Source organism: Pogona vitticeps, chromosome 12 (genome assembly GCF_051106095.1).
Source record: "Pogona vitticeps strain Pit_001003342236 chromosome 12, PviZW2.1, whole genome shotgun sequence".
Lineage (NCBI taxonomy): Eukaryota > Metazoa > Chordata > Lepidosauria > Squamata > Agamidae > Pogona > Pogona vitticeps.
In genome coordinates this window covers 24,929,346-24,945,941 of record NC_135794.1, presented here as the reverse complement: position 1 = coordinate 24,945,941, position 16,596 = coordinate 24,929,346, and the positions used below count along the sequence as shown (strand labels likewise).

Genomic DNA, 16,596 nt, shown 5'->3' with positions numbered 1-16,596 from the left:
TAAAAGGAAAGAATTGGAAATAGATTAGATTTTTTTCCCCCATCCCATTCTTTTTTATATATTCAGCAAGAAGTGGCATCCGGTCTGTCTTGGATCTTTGCCATGTACAATCCCAGAAATGTTTACATTTAGTTGATTGCAATGTAGCTCTTCCTTAAATAGTTTCTAATTACTATTTAGGGCTTTGTTTGATTGCAAATTGAAAGGATTGCAAAAGATGGTATATTTCTTTCTCTCTTTTTGTTCAGGAGCGGGAGGGGGAGGAGGCTCAGTCAAGAAACACGAGAAGACAATTGCATATTTATTAATTAAACCTACCTATAATGTTAATCTGTTAGCTGACACAGATTTCTCTGTGATAAAGCTTAATAATTCACCCCCAGGAGCAGCTAAAGAGAATGTGGACCAGATAGCATTTCTTATGGTGGAGTGCTGTTTCTTTTAATTTCATCCTTAAAAGTCCTGTGTCTAATTAAATCAGCCCAAATGTTGCTTTCATCAAAACTACTGGGAGGACAGATGATCTGTCTTTATGCTTCGGATAAGCTGCTGCGGTTTGCCGTTAAAATCCATCTAAGCTGTTTTATTAAGTTGTTACTCTGTTCTGTGAATAGCTGCCAACTGCAGGCTGAAAAGAAAGTATGTTCAGATTTGTTCCCATGTCACATGGAAGAACAGTTCGGTGAAAAATCACATTACAGAGTCTTATCATCCTGCTTTTCAATAGCTCTCTTTCTCTCCACACACACACCCGCCCCCTTTCTCCCACCTCTCTATGTTTTCCCCATTTTCTTTTCCTGGTCATGCCTTAATGGTCATTTCAAAGCTGCTATTACTCCAAATCAACTCATTTTATTGAGAAGAATTTGTGAAAAAAGGAGACGAGAAAGCTATGTTGTTGTGTGTTTCCAGATTCCTTCTGAGCTTTGCTACTATAAAGGGAAGCGTTTTCGTTTGGAAATATGCAGAATAAGTTATCATGGTTACATATTCACCTGCAGGCCTTGGCAATGCGCATAAATACTTGTGTTGTGTTTTGTTGTTGTTTTGTTTTGCTTTTTTTAATTTTGAAGCTTCCTCAGAATTCTGAAACTACAGCCTCAAGGTGACTTAGAAAAATTGCAGTTAAATAACGGCAAGATTAAAGCAAATCATAACAGCGATGCAGATACAGGCAAAAGAATGATATAATAAAACTTTAGAATTTTGTGCATGCATTATCGAGAAGATGCACTTTCCCTACATCTTAATGCTTTCGTACAAAACAGCAGATGTGTATTAATGTGGAAAACAGTTGCTTATGTTATTGTATACATGTCTGCTCAGGATTAAACACCCTTGCGTTTAACAGGGGTTGCTTCCAGGGTGGTGCACATAAGATTGTGTTGCCATTTAGGGATCTTCCCTTGTATTTCAGGTTGATCTGCATGGCTGTTGTTTGTTCTGCTCATTTCCCGGCCGTTTGCAGCTTGCAGGTCAGCAAATTCAGCTGTGATTTTTGTTGATGGTGAGAAACAGGGAGTAAACGTATTTCTTGCCTGTTTTCCTTTAGACTTTTGTTAACTAAACTAGAGTCGCATTCCAACAACCCTGGAGTGAACTTCTGCTGTTCTTTCAACTTTTGGCCACTGCGTTTCTCTCATCCATCATCCTGTCTTTGGCCACACCAGGCTCTGAGCTCAATAACCCTTTGGAAAAAGCATCCAACTGTGAACAACACAGCTGGCAACTGCCTTTTCTCCTCCCCTTCCACACCACTGGCAACATTGTCTGGCTATGGTAACTCAAGTTAACATCCAGAACAGGGAGCAACTTTTGTGCTTGGTGGGTTTCATGCTGCCCCCAACACGGCTTAGGGGGTGCACCTGCGGAGGAGTAGAGAGGGTGGAGCAGACGGAAGAAGGGAGTCCTCAGAAGGAGGAGGGTCCCAAGCAGAATTATCTGCTTGAGTCTGGTTGGTAATGAAGTCAGTTCCCTATCCCAACTCAAGGGTCAAGCTGTACAATATTGTTTTTTTTTTAAAAAGCAAGAATAAAAAAAAAACACAAAGAGGAAGCTTGGCCTAGATGCCAGTGCTAGGAGGAATCTGTTGTGGGAACTCATCCAAAGCCTCTTTCATTTCAACAGAGGCAGCCTCCCTTGGCACTCGTAATGGCAAGTCAGAGGTGTTGTGGGTTGTCTGTTTCCCAAGATTCTGGTTTAGGATTGAGAGCAGAGAGCCACCGATCCACCCCTCTACCCCCATGTTTTGTTGTTTAGTCATTAAGTCGTGTCTGACTCTTCGTGACCCCATGGACCAGAGCAGGCCAGGCCCTCCTGTCTTTCACTGCCTCCCGCAGTTGGATCAAATTCATGTTGGTCGCTTCGATGACCGTCCAGCCATCTTGTCCTCTGTCATCCCCTTTTCCTCTTGCCTTCACACTTTCCCAACATCAGGGTATTTTCCAGGAAGTCTTCCCTTCTCATGAAGGATTGGAGCCTCAGTGTCAGGATCTGTCCTTCCAGTGAGCACTCAGGGTTGATTTCCTTCAGAACGGATAGGTTTGTTCTCCTTGCAGTCCAGGGGACTCTCAAGAGTCTCCTCCAGCACCACAATTCAGAAGCATCAATTCTTCAGCGGCCAGCCTTCTTCATGGTTCGGCTCTCACTTCCATATATCGCTACTGGAAAAACCATAGCTTTGACTATGCAGACTTTTGTTGGCAAGGTGATATCTCTGCTTTTTAAGATGCTGTTGAGATTTGTCATTGCTTTCCTCCCAAGAAGCAGGCATCTTAATTTCGTGGCTGCTGTCCCCATCTGCAGTGTTCATGGAGCCCAAGAAAGTAAAATCTGTCACTGCCTCCATATCTTCCCATTTGCCAGGAGGGGATGGGCCAGGTAGCCATGATCTTAGTTTTTTGGATGCTGAGCTTCAGACCATTTTTTGCACTCTCCTCTTTCACCCTCATTAAGAGGTTCTTTAATCCCTCCTCACTTTCTGCCATCAGAGTGGTATCATCTGCATATATGAGGTTGTTGATATTTCTTCCAGCAATCTTAATTCTGTTTTGGGATTTCAACCACACTATCTGGATTGTCCAGGACATCCAGATCTTTCTGGTATAATTCCTCTGTGTATTCTTGCCACCTCTTCTTGATGTCTTCTGCTTCTGTGAGGTCCCTACCATTGTTGTCCTTTATCATGTCCATTTTTGCACAAAAGCTTCCTTTAATATCTCCAATTTTCTTGAACAGATCTCTAGTTTTTCCCTTTTTATTATTTTTCTCTATTTCTCTGCACTGTTTGTTTAAGAAGGCCCTCTTGTCTTTCCTTGCTGTTCTTTGGAAGTCTGCATTCCATTTTCTTTCTTCATTCCAACTTTCACTATCTCCCTTGCATTTTGTTTCTCTTCTCTGCTATTTGTAAGGCCTCGTTGGACAGCTACTTTGCTTTCTTGTATTTCCTTTTCTTTGGGATGGTTTTTGTTGCTGCCTGATTTCAGTATTGCCCATCTGGTGATGTCCATGTGTAGAGTCACCTCTTGTGTTATTGGAAAAGAGTGTTTGTGATGACTAGCTTGTTCTCTTGACAAAACTCTATTAGCCTTTCCCCTGCTTTGTTTTGAATTCCAAGGCCAAACTTACCTGCAGTTTCTTTTATCTCTTGACTTCCTACTTTAGCATTAATGACAAGAACATCTTTCTTTGGTGTCAGTTATAGAAGGTGCAAGTCTTCATAGAACTGGTCAATTTCAGCCTCTTCAGCATTGATGGTTGGTGCATAAACTTGGATTACTGTGATGTTGAAAGGTCTGCCTTGGATTCATATTGAAATCATTCTATCGTTTTTGAGATTGTATCCCAGTACAGCTTTTCCCACTCTTTTGTTGACTATGAAGGCTACTCCATTCCTTCTATGTGATTCTTGCCCACAATAGTAAATATGATAATCGTCTGAATTGAATTTGCCCACTCCCGTCCATTTTAGTTCACTGACGCCCAGGATGTCAATGTTTATTCTTGCCATCTCCTGTTTGACCACATCCAGCTTACCAAGGTTCATAGATCTTACATTCGAGGTTCCTATGCAGTATTTTTCTTTGCAGCTTTGGACTTTCCTTTCACTTCCAGGCACGTCCGCAGCTGAGCATCCTTTCGGCTTTGGCCCAACCACTTCATTAACTCTGGAGATGCTTGTACTCCCCTGTTCCTCAGTAGCATCTTGGATGCCTTCCAACCTAAGGGGCTCATCTTCTGGCGCCATATCTTGTAGCCTTTTGTTACTGTGTATTGAGTTTTCTTCTCAAAGATACTGTACTGGAGTGTCTTGCCAGTTCCAGCACTAGGCTTTGCTATTATTTGCTATTATTTCTCCATGCATTAGGATTTGCTATTACCCTAGTGGTCCCCCACAAAGCCACTTTAGTAGTTAAAGACAAGATGAACAGAGAGCACACACTTTGTTTTAAAAAAAAGCAACATCACACCTACAAGAAGCCTCTGGCAACTTGGCTTCTGCTTAGAAAATAAGGCTTTTGCTCTGGGCACACTAGTTTTCAGGGCTTTTTGGCCACCATCCAGCTGAGATGTGATAGCACTGCCGCAAGAAGGAGACCTGTAGCTCTTGAGCCGCATGCTGCCCAGGGTTCAAAAACAGTGTGTGGCAATAGTTCCTATTGAACTCAGCTGGGCTTTGCTTCTGAGTAGATCCGTATCAGTTTCCTATGTGGGTGTCATTGTTCTAGGATGATGTATTCCGTTACCGGCTGAGGCACGCTGTTCCAGAGTAGTCCATGAATTGCGTTCAAAACTGAGAACATTGGTTAAAGTTGGCGTGAGTGTTTGGAAGTTGGTCCAAAAATGATCCATTGATGTTCTTGTCTCAAGTTTTTTGTTCAGGCAAAGCCTTCCTGCTACTAACCAAAGATTGTCTTGTTAGAGGGGGGGAAATAAACACATGGAGCTTCACCACAAAAGATCTGACTGGGTCACACAACTAGTTGCACAGGGGTGCACAACTGGCACTTTCTTAGGCTTCCACAACAGGTCCTGCGGTTTGTGCTCCACATGGATAATGAAGGATTGGATACAGTGGTCAGTGGAAAATGGAAGTGGATATTTCTAGTTGTCATCCTTTCTTCCGGGTGCCAGAGGAAGGTGGGGGGCGGGAGCTTGCAAAGCAAAGAGTTGTGTTCCTCCCACACACACACTTATAACATTAAATTGTGTTGTTGTGTTTTGTTCAAAGCTGGTCAGGGTAGTTTGTGGTGCACCAAAGTTAGAATCAGATTTGCCATGTTAGGATTGAGAGCAGAGAGCCACCGATCCACCCCTCCAATCCCATGTGTTAGGATTTGCTATGCAAAGCAGCTCAAGAAAATTACTTTTAAGATGTATATTACAATAAATTAATTCAACCCAACAGCATTTACTTTTCAGTAAACGGGTATAAGGTGTTTTTTTTAAAAAAATTGGAACACTTTTTGTGTTTTTAACCTTACTTGTATTTTAACTACTGTGAGCTGCCTTGAGTCTCTTTATGGCTGAAGGGTGGCATATAAATGATATAAGCAAACAAACAAACATTAACTCCCTTGGGATGTAGAAGGTGAAGCATCCAATACTTTTTTTTAAAAAAAAGTTAAGTTACAGTGTTTTGTCCTTAAAACTCCACTTTATGAGCCCAATCCATCATATAATTGGATCTAAGCTGGTTTAGCTCCGCTGACTTCAGCTGTAAATTTAACAGAGCCAAGAACTATAGTGGGAAGAGAGTCCAGGAGGTGGAGACCCATCTCAGCCGTGGAGTGAACAGCTCCTTACTTAGCATCCATTTTGCCCCAAAACCCAGACACTCAGAGGGATCACATCCTCCTACAGGGAGGAAACATCGTTGGCAGGGAAAAGTTGGGCAGCAAAAGTAAGGAGGACAGGGAATATATATCCTGGTGCTAGATAAATCTGTTTACAATTAACCCAGGAAATCCTAAATGGATCATGAACTGGATAGGGAAGGATTGAACTGTGGGTGTCGACAATTGGGTCTCTGGTTCCAGCGGCTGGTTCACAGGGTCCCATGGGACTTCTGTTCTGCAGGCGTTTAGTGTGGAGTCCACATAGAGTAGAAGCAGTGTGGTGTAGTGGAGAGACTGCCACACTAGAACTCAAGAGACCTGGGTTCAAATCCTTGCTGGGCCACTGAAAGTCACCATGGGGGTGGCAGTGGTGAAAGACTACTCTTTAAAACATTTCACCCACCTCAAAAACCCTGCGAAGGTTGCCAGAAGTTGGAAATGACTTGATGGCACAGGACACATAGGACTAGACAGTGAACTTTCTCTCCATCTCTCTGTAGAGACAAAGGGTGGGGAAGTGGGTTGTACTTCAGATCACAAGGTCACATTCAGTGCTCACTGCATGCATCCTAACTTGGGGAAGCCACGTAATTCTATGGCTGCAGGCATGCCTTGCATGCAGGACAGCCAACGTTCAGTCCATATGGTGGATTATGGTTTTGTTTGAAAACATGGTTGAAGAAAGCTTGGCCCTCCCAGATACCTGGCTCTCCCAGAGAGCCCAGTGGGAAGGAATGGCAAGAGATGTCACCCAAAACATCTGATGGGCCCAAGGTTTCCTATACCTGTTTCAAGGGGTCATGTTACAGGAAACAGGAAAGGCCTCCCCCTTCTGGAATGTAAAGAGAGGCTGCCAGTTAAAACAAACAGTGCTGGGTAAGAAAAAGAAATAGGGTAGGACTGTGGCATCCATGGGAGATTGGTTCCAACCCTAACCTTCCCCCTGTGGATGCTGAAAAAACATTGATATGCAAATCCTATATAGAGCATAGTCTCTTGTTCCACCTAGTGGACAGTACTGGTAGTACACCTTTGAAATGCATACTTCTGGGGGTATTCAATATTTTCAGGAAGCGGATCACTGAAACCATGGGTAATGATGCCGCGGATACGGCAGACATCCTGTAATCCAATTTTTTGTGCACCCTATTTTGACACCAAGGCAGGTCCTATGTTAACTGTACAAAAAACAAACAAACCCTTTGTCAGTGCATAAACACTTCATTTGGGCGTCTAGCTGTTTCAAATCATGGTTTTTAAAAACAAAAAAGAGTTCAGTCATTTGGGAGAGATGAATTTCTGGTTTGTTTTTATGTTTCAGCATGTATGGTTGTGCTCATTGTTGTCGTCGTTACATGCTGGTGAAGGTGGAAATGGAACCCAGGATATATCAAGCACTGTTATTGATAACAGCATTGCTGTTGTTGTTGTTGTTTTTTTTTTTAAAGATTAAAATTAATGATGCCCATCATGGGAAATCGGAGGCCAAGCAGGCAGGTGGCGTTTCTGCTGGTGCCAAAATGTTTACAAACCCTGTAAATTAAATTGGTCCCTCGAAAGCTCTGATTGATACATTTAATACAGCACAATTACCTTTGGACTTTTTGACCTTGGTAACATCGATGCATCACATTTACATGCATAAAATTCCCTTGGTTAATGGCTAGTTATGGAAGAATGATGAGGCCTTTATTCTATACCTTCCTACCGGCAATCACCATCAGCACCAGTCAGCTAGATCCACAACCCTGTTAAGTGGTGGATATTTGGAACTGCGCCCGTTTTAATCAAACGGTCCAAACTGGCTTTAATTTTCTCACATATCATGGATGCGGAGCTGGGGTCGGCTACTTTGGTTGGTTGGTTGGTTGGTTGGTTTAGAAACATGTCGTCTCTTTGCAAGGAATCCGTTTGCCAGCCAGTCCGTCCTGCTGCCCGGATTGCCCTGAGCAAGACCGTCCTGAGACATGGACGCCCAGCCCTCCTTCTGGAGAGCCTGCCCTGCAGAACAACTGCTCGGCCCATAGTCCTGGTCATTCCCACCCAGAGGCAGCCCTGGGAGGAAGTGCCTGTTTCTGTCACTCGGGCACTTCAGAGATCATCTCTGAGCGAAGGTGACCAGAAACTCCACTCTCTGCTCTCCTCCAGCTGGACGGAGAGCCCGGCAGGGTCAGGCCAAGGACCTTCGGATTTCGCCCAACATCTTCTCTCCCATCAGGTGGTTTGGGGAAGCCAGGCAGTAGCATCTCCCCAGGTAGATTCCCAGCAGGACAAGGAACCCCTGAGACCGGGAGATGTAAAGGCCGCAATTGGGAACGTTAGCCTTTAAAGCAAATCCATTGTGAGAAACAGTCAGACAGAAAAAAAGGACAGGCAGTTCATCCCTTCTCCATATGCAGCTTTTTTTTTTCATTTCTGCCGTTTTTATACTGCAACAGAAGTAAAGGACACCTCCTCTCTTCCAAAATTGCTTGGGGTGCTTGATAGAGTTTATTCGTGGAATCTCAGATGTTTTCAGTTCAGACAAATTAAGGCTAATGTGATCCCAAGGCAAGCAGATTGATGCTTCCAACTGGACAGCTTGGCCTCTGAATCACAGGCAAAGCACCGTGCATGAGCCTGACCCAGTATTTCACTTGCAGACCAAAGGCACCAGGGCAAATCAAGTATTTATGCCTTTGTACTTTTCTTTCTGTCTTTCTCTTTAAACAGAGAAGAGCTCAGAGCTGATTATCATTAATGTGGGCCAGACATTAAAAAGGGAAAAGTCTTGTCTCTAGAGATTTAGCATCTAAAGGTCACCCAACCAGGGAGGGACGCAGGGAAAGGAAAGGCTCACGTAGGCTCACGTATGACCATGAACAAACTTCAGTGTCAGACGAAAGGGTGTGTTGCAGTCGGAAGGGTTGCTGAAGGACTGGAGGCAACATTAAATGATGCTGCGGATGGAGTCAGAGGAGTCTGTGGGCCTGCCTTGCGTGGCACAGCCCCTGTAGACACGCTTCCAGCCCTCTCTGGAGAGGCTCCCAGAGCAGTTCTTCCTCCATCTGGCTGACCCTCGCAGGCATCGTGAAGTTTGGGTTCTGGTCTCGACTGTCCTCTGTAGGGTTGGAAAACACCGTGAGATGTGCGTGCAGAGTGCCGGTGAGCAGTCACTTCTAGTCCTGAGCTGGCTGGGCAGAATGCAGATTTTGGGTTCTGATTTTGCTGCGTTGAGGTGGCCAGCAGTGGGGAAAAAGGGAACAGGGCTGATGGAGAGGGGGAGGGTCTTGCATAAGAAAGTTCACAGTTTGCTTTGGATAAGGTCCCAGATCCTTTCAGATCTATGCCAGATATTATCTCAGGAAGCCAGGACAGGACGGTCTTTCACTAGGATTGGATCGGCAGCGTCATCAAGAGTAGACCTCTAGGGACTGGCAGTTCAGAGTGTCAAGGAGAGACCCCAAACAAGAGTAAGCCGGCTGCCCACATTTTTAAGTAAGTGCAGTCCTACACGCTGCCAACTAGACAGGATGGAGGGTGTGAGATCATTAAACCTAGATTCTAAAATTGCCTGGCCCATTGCACCACTGACTTTGATTCACTGCCCCTTAGACTACAGAGCAGCGCGGTAGGTGAACTGAGTCAGCAGCGCCCGTCGGCGCTTTATGGGCATAAGCGTCAGCGGTGGAGCCAGAGATGCGGAGGAGGAGCAGGAGGGGCTTAAGAGCCGTGGGCAAAGTGTGTGTTTGGAAGGGCCACTCTTTAAGGTCCCGGACAACTGTGCATTTTCATAGGGATCCTAGTTGCAAAAACAGTTCCCCTATTTAAAAGTGCACCTCATCGTCTCCCATTTGCTAGGATTTAAAAGCTGGTTTTAAAAGTAAGCAAAGGGCATAATTTGTGGCACCGTCCCTCCCATTTATACAGCAGAGAAATAATAACCAGTTGGACACAAGGGGAGCCCAGAAGAGAACAGTCCCGGCATTGTTCTGCGGGATCATCAGCTGACTAGCACAGGCTCCCTTTGCCCCGAGGGCCCGGCTCTGGCAAGGGCTGCAGTGGGAACTTAGCTGCTCTCGGTGGTTTTGCCACCTTGGGGGAAGAAAAAGAGAGAAAGAGAGAGATCTCCAGTAGAAGGAGGGTGGGTCAGCGCGGGTGGTTTGTAAACAGTGCAGAAAGCTATTTCAAAAAATAACCCGAATTTCAGGTGATCCATGAAAGAAACAATATAATTCATTCCATCTCACAGCCTCGAATGGTTTTCTCTGTGTTGCAGAGTGATTTGCAGTTTGCTGATGCTTTCTTGACTTCAGTACGAGTAGATTCCAAAGATAAAACGTCAGTCATTTTGCAATTATTTGTTGACGGTGTGCTGATCTGCACCGGCAGCAATACAGGCTATACCGCTTGTGATTGCTGGGGAAGGGGAAAATGGACATCTTTTTAAAATCTCTTGTCAGCTTAAAAACAACCAGAGTCTCCATGCGAGTAGGAAATAAACATGCAGGGCACCAGCTGACCTAGCATGTTTCGCCTAGAGAGGCAGTAGATCGAGTCTCTTGCTGGGCAGCGCTATGCAAATACATTGAAGAGGGGGGCCCCTTAGCATTGGCAGCCCCCCTCCTGCAATGGTACAGCCCACTTTTACCACCTCCTTTTGCTGCCTGCGTAGATGAGCGCTCAGTCACTTTGCTCCATAACGGGGTGTCATCTGTAGCTATTCGTAGCCAGAGGTGTTTTGAATTTAGGATAATCTGTTGTGCTGTTTAATTGGATTTTACACCGCTGTCAGTCAGAAAAGCGTTGATTGTTTTGTTTTGCTTTTGGCAAACATTTTATGGAGATCCAGAACTCTTAATAATAATTCAGAAGTTTACAACAATGTCCGTGAGAGGCGATTGCTCAGTCCTGTAGTTTATAGGTTGGGTTAATTTTTAATAATACGTAGGTAAATATTTTGTTACTCATTATGTCATTTATGAGTAGTTTTTACAGGCACTGAATAAACAGTTGCAAACCTGCCATTGTTTCGAGACTGTCCAAAGTTTGCAATCGACATAAATCTTCCTAGATTAAGAAGTGTTTGTGTTCCACTGAGGTCTGATTGAAGTAGGAGAGAAGCAATGGGAAAAGGCAGGTGGAAGGATCAGAAGGAGGAACTGGCCGTTTCTCCCCCTTCACATCAGCCCTGTGGTCAGGCGCGGAAGAGTTAAAGGTTGGGATGCTTTCTCTCAGACGTTGCACACATAGAAATCCAGCCTGCCAAGGAAAAGTAGAGTAGTTCCACATGTCAGGACAATCTATTTTGCTGTTCAGCTGGACTTCACACTGCAATCTGTCTCTATTTTGTCTGCCTGAAATGGAACAGCCAATGGTCCACCCACCAACACACATGCACCCAAGGCAACGCAAGGATGCTCCAAACCCACCAAGTCATTTTTGGCCTCTGGGGTGAAAACGTTCCCCAGGCCCTTCTCCCCATCCTTGGCTGTAAATATACAGGAGTAACTAACCATTCACTGCATTTCCACGACCAGGTGAAGCTGCTGGATGCCTTAATTCCCCTTAATGGCAGAGCTGGAACTGGCAGCCCTCTTGTGAAAGCCGCTCTGCAGGCCAGGGAAGAGTTGGTGGCTTCAAGAACTTGACATGGGTGGCTTCCTCCTGGAGTGAGCATAGGACGGCCTGAACCCTCGTTGCCATTATGGAGTCATTTCTCGACAAAACAACTTTGTCTCTAGTACTTCCTCTCCCCAAGCCTACACTTCCATTTCCCTCATTACAATCATAGGCTGACGCATCGTGGGACATCTTACGTGGTTACTTTTAAGATGTAATTAGAGAGGAAGAGACAAGAATGTGGAGACTAGGCGGGGAGGGATGGTTGTTGGGGCAGGGGAGGAGTGGGGGAGACCCCGAGGGAGGATATCAGCCGGAAACAAAAGTAAAGGAACAGTCTGGCCGGAGGCAGGCATCTCTGTGACCTCATCAATCCAGACACTGTGAGAACATTCAAGGTGAAAAGAAAACTGGGTTGTGCAACATCCATTGTGGCAAACGAGGGAGCCCAGAATGCTGCCGTGCGGCCAGACTATAGATTTCTAGGGCGTTGTCCCCTCCGACTCGGGGAAATAAAAACAGGCACCTCTCTTATCGTCAGCTGCTTTAGGCTTCTTAAAAGTTAAAACTGGCGAGAACCTGCTGGGTAGTTCAGTGGTTTAGGCTTCTGGCTATGGAGCCAGAGGTTGGGAGTTCGATTTGCTTCCCCTGCTGGGCCTCCTGGACGGGGGCGCTGGACTCCCTGATCCGGAGGGGGTGCCCCTTCCATCTCTTCTACACTTCTGAGATCACTGTTGCTTACCTTTACCCTCTAGATGCTTTGAACTCCCACCCCTAGTGAACACGGCCGATAGCAAGGAATTATATGGGAGACGAAGTCGAGAAATCGCTTTAAGTAGTAACAGAGAAGGGATAAGATCAAGGACGTATTTCGGTCCACAGACCAAGTGCTCTGGACCTGAGCTATAATCATCATGGTGTGTTGTCAGGTCAATTCCAACTGACGGCAACCTTTTCTGGGTTTTCTAGGTAGAGAGGACTCAGAAGTGGTTTACTCTTCCTCTCTTCTGAAAATGAACTCCTGACCTTAGGCTCCAGACTGAGGTGCTCCAGCACACTAAGCCAACCAACTAGTGGTATGCTAGAAATAAATAAATAAATGATATTTGACCTAAACAGCCAAGCAATCTCTGGGAGACAGAAGCCTAAACAAGATGGCGCATTAAGCACATGGTTGATTGCAAGCAGGTTGTCCAGAAGTGCTTGTGATGGCCCTAGCACAGCCAGATTTTGCAAGGAGATTAGCTTGCTTTTGCTTCATGATTGGGCACTGCACAGTAGACACAGGTGTCATATGAAATTCTGCTTGCACTTTGGAGGAATTGCATGCCAGGAAGGAAAACACTCTCAGAGCAAGAAATGGGCCTTTCTCCTAATGTGTAATGCACACTGAAATCTTGCAGCCACACTTCGGTGGCCTCTTTTGCATCAAACTGCATTTCCCAGAGATCACAAGAGAGCAGCCTTTTCTCCTTCTAGTCACTCTGTTGGCATTCACACTGGCGTGTGGTGCATTTACAAATGCATGCTTCTGAAACTTGAAACATGCACCGCACAGCAGCAAATGTGGCCGTGTGATCCAAACGCCCAGCGCCGGTCTAGAAAGAAATGTTCTGCCATTATGTGAACATTTAGCGTGACTGGAACAGTCTCTGCATTTGATTAGGCAATTTTAAAAATGTGAGAGTCTTTACACTGGAGGGCAATGCCGCAGAACCAATGCGCAGTCCGGGTACGAAAATTGGTTTGCCTTTTCCCGACTCCCATGTTTTTATTGCACTTTGTCTCAAATGAGAAATGTGAGACATCCACATGGCAAATTAAGGCCTTTTGATGTAATATAGTAAACAATCGCAACGGCACGAACCAGTACTTCGAAAGTTTAATCTTCCTGGACCGAGAGACATGGCAACATGCAAGCAGCCGATCCTTCTGCCAGCCTGAGAGCAGCATTTCTGGATTCACTCTTGCAGCCCGTTGGTAGAGGTGGAAATGTAGCTGTTAGGTGATTAACCTTCACCCAGGCAGGTAAACAAATGTAGATTAGAGTCCTTTCAAAGTCAGCCAGTCTTGTATCCCCTGAATCCACCAAGTGGCTTATTATCTCCTCCGAATGCTACTTCTGCTTCTCAGCATCACAGCTCACCTGGAAACACCATGGGGTCATTTTTTTGTCCAAAAATGTTGCACTGGTTGGGTTCAAGAAAGACGCCCGGTGGGGAAAGACGTTAGATCTATAGGGACTGGTTTTCGTGCCGTGAAAGCGGCCTTGTCGTAAAAGGTAAGAAAGTTTGGCTCTGGAGGGATTCCGGAACAACCCATGACCCTCAGAGGACTGACACTTCCTTTCTGTCTGGGTGAGCGTTAAAAGACAAGGCCAACCTCTTAACTTTGCAAATGGCAGCCTGATCTCATTGGTCATCTTACACCACAGTGTGGTCGTCCTGAAGTGATCCTGGCTCCCTCTCAACTGTGGGACAGACTTACTCAGAAGCCAGGATCGGGATCCACTGGGAGAACCTTCTGAGAGATGGGGAAATTCCAAAGAGGAGAGTCCATGCTCCTTCCTCCTCAACACGTTTGGGGATCAAATTATTCCTTCACACCTTTGCAGTAGGAACCCCAAGACCGATCTGTTTCCTTAAGTGGTAGGTCAAAAGCCACAATGTGGACCTGTTACAAAGGGTAAATTGTGAGGTTCTACACTTACTGTGTATCATTCTGTACATCCTGGTTAACAACATCCATCATAAATCTCTCATCCTGTAGGACCTGGAATTTTATCCTCTATCTGGTGAGCGAATATGAGAGCTAAAAACAAGGTTCCTTTTAATGAGTCACTGCGTATCTCCAGAGATTACAAGGAACGTTTTAGCCCCCACGAGCTCGTTGGAGGGGAAGGATCGGTGGCCAGAAGGTGGAATGTATTCTGTGCTTACAAGCCAGGAACGTTCATTCCACAGGTTGTTGAGATCGCCCTATTCCCACAGCAACATGAAATACTCCCCACAGTACTAGCCTTCTTAAGTGAATGCTCTTTATTAGTACTTGATGTGTTCGGTATTAAGTGCTGTATCTTGGTTCAGTGATCCTAGTTCAGAAATGGGGATTGTATGGACAGTGGCAGAGCCTTAGAAGCACATCTCTGAAGGAGCCAGGTTGCCAGCGCTCAGCAGGGAGGCGAATGATGGGACACAGCAATTCATCCGTAGGGTCGCCGCCGTGAGTCAGAAGTGACTGGATGGCATGTCGTCATCGTCATCTTAGAACGGCAGAGCTGGAAGGGATCCTCTGGATCATGGGACTCCCACCCCTGTCAAGGAGGAATCTAATCGAACTCTCAACCTCTAGCTCTGCTGCCGCCAGGGACTTTAAACCGCGGAGCAGTCCAGCAGCGATGACGACACTTCAGTACTGGGACCATTACTTGGCGCCTAACCCAAGACGGTTTCTGCCCAGACGGATGGGGAGTCTCCAAGGTCCCAAGCAGAGGTTTTTCTTCCCACTTGATCTTGGAGTGCTCGAAGTGAAGACACCAAAACACGAACCGAGCTGAGGCAAGGCCACTGAGCCACAGCTGCTTCCACGTTGACTCTCTTCTGGCAGAACCCATCGTGTAACGAAAGGAAAGGCTTTCAGGAAGTGTCGGCGTGGCTTTAGGAACAGGACGGACGGTGAGGGAGCCCTGAAGACTGAACAGTTGCACATGCGGACTTCCTCCGAGTTTGCCCAGGTCGGGTCAGTGCATAACTCATAATTGGGCCTTATAATCCAAGGGGCTCTGTGTGAGGCCGTCAGTTAAATTAACAGCATTTCATCCTCTCAAGATGGTTAATCAAAGATCGGACATGAACCTCGCTACCTTGCACTTTGTCCTAGGAATGCAGCGAAAGCCAGACTCCTGCCAATGTGCCAGGTGAACTTCTTTGCCACCCGCAAAAGCATCAGGAAACGGAGGAGACGTCTGACAGTCGATCCAGGACTGGAAATAAAAACGGCAGTTTGGGGCAGAGGATTCTTCCCTTCGTCCTGAGAGAATGAAGCGGGTGTTGCAGGTAGAATGGGATCTGGCAAAATAGGGTGTTTCATCACTTGCGCTTCCAGCTAAAATGCCCCAATTGTTTGTGGGGAGGGGGGCAGCTTCCCTCGTCGTCATCCGCTTGTTTTAATCACGAGAGGCTTCTTGTCCTCAAAGTGCATCTAATCAAACGATGAGTATTTGCATCATTAAAAGTCGCCCTGTCTGTTTACAAGCCTTCTGTTGCCTGGAAAGGGGGGGGTGCAGAGTGGGGCTCTCCCAGAAAAGTTTAGAAGCATGCAAATAACTGAAGCCAATTAGGATCAAAGCGGTGATACTCTGTAGCTGAGTTATGTTACAAACCTTTAAACAACAACTAAAAAAGGACTACTTTGAAACAGATCAAGAGGCGTTAAAACATAGCCCTTTATTGTTCTTGTTTAAAGGCCAAGCAAAGCGTTAAAGCAACAGATGGCTTATTTCTTCCTTGGGCAGAGTTCTCTCTCTCTCTCTCTCTCTCTCTCTCTCTCTCTCTTTGTGGAACTGTTGGCATTCAGAAACCCTGTTTATATCCGTTCTGGGTAAGATGGAAGATGGGCAATTAAACATATTCATTTAATGTGCAAAATGTACACTGCGGGGTGGGTCATCAAGTTGAGATGATGTGATAAGTTGCCCAACTGTTCTGTGATAAAAACAGCCCACCGTGCCTTGACAAAAAAAGGGGGGAGGGGAGGCATCTGGGACCATCTTTAGGCTGATAGCATTAAGGCCTTCTAACACTGGGGAGCCTTTTTCTGCCCAGGACTCGCAGGGGGCCCCTGCCTTTGGGAGGAAGTGGCCTTACCTGGTGGAAGCGGGCAGAAGGGGGTCTGCTGAAGGAGAAAGAAAGAGAGACGGGGCTTTAAAGATGGGTTTCAGAGACTGCGACTCCCAGAGTCTTCTGCCGGGAGGATTCTGGGAGTTGTAGGTTGGGTTTTTTGTTTTGTTTTTTAAAGTAACATTTCTGAGTCCACCATGAAGGACTCTGTGCACCACCTAAGCTAGACAGCTGCTCTCATGGGTGGGGAAGGAAGCCGTGTTTCTCTCCGTCTGCACATTGCAAGGGGAAATTTTTGGGAGCACAAGAGGGGACAGGAG

General features: G+C 45.9%; 1 protein-coding gene across 15 annotated transcripts in view; it reads left to right on the top strand.

Moving 5' to 3' along the window:
- The window catches only part of SEMA6D (semaphorin 6D), a 232,925-nt gene that overhangs the window by 187,786 nt on the left and 28,543 nt on the right, over positions 1-16,596 (top strand). Inside the window, exon 1 of one of the 15 annotated variants that reach the window (XM_078381010.1) lies at positions 15,476-15,493. The exons of the other annotated variants lie outside the window; for them this stretch is intronic. The gene's annotated coding sequence lies outside the window, so the exon portion shown is untranslated. Of the gene's footprint in view, positions 1-15,475; positions 15,494-16,596 lie in introns of those variants that run through there. 15 annotated transcript variants of the gene reach the window in all.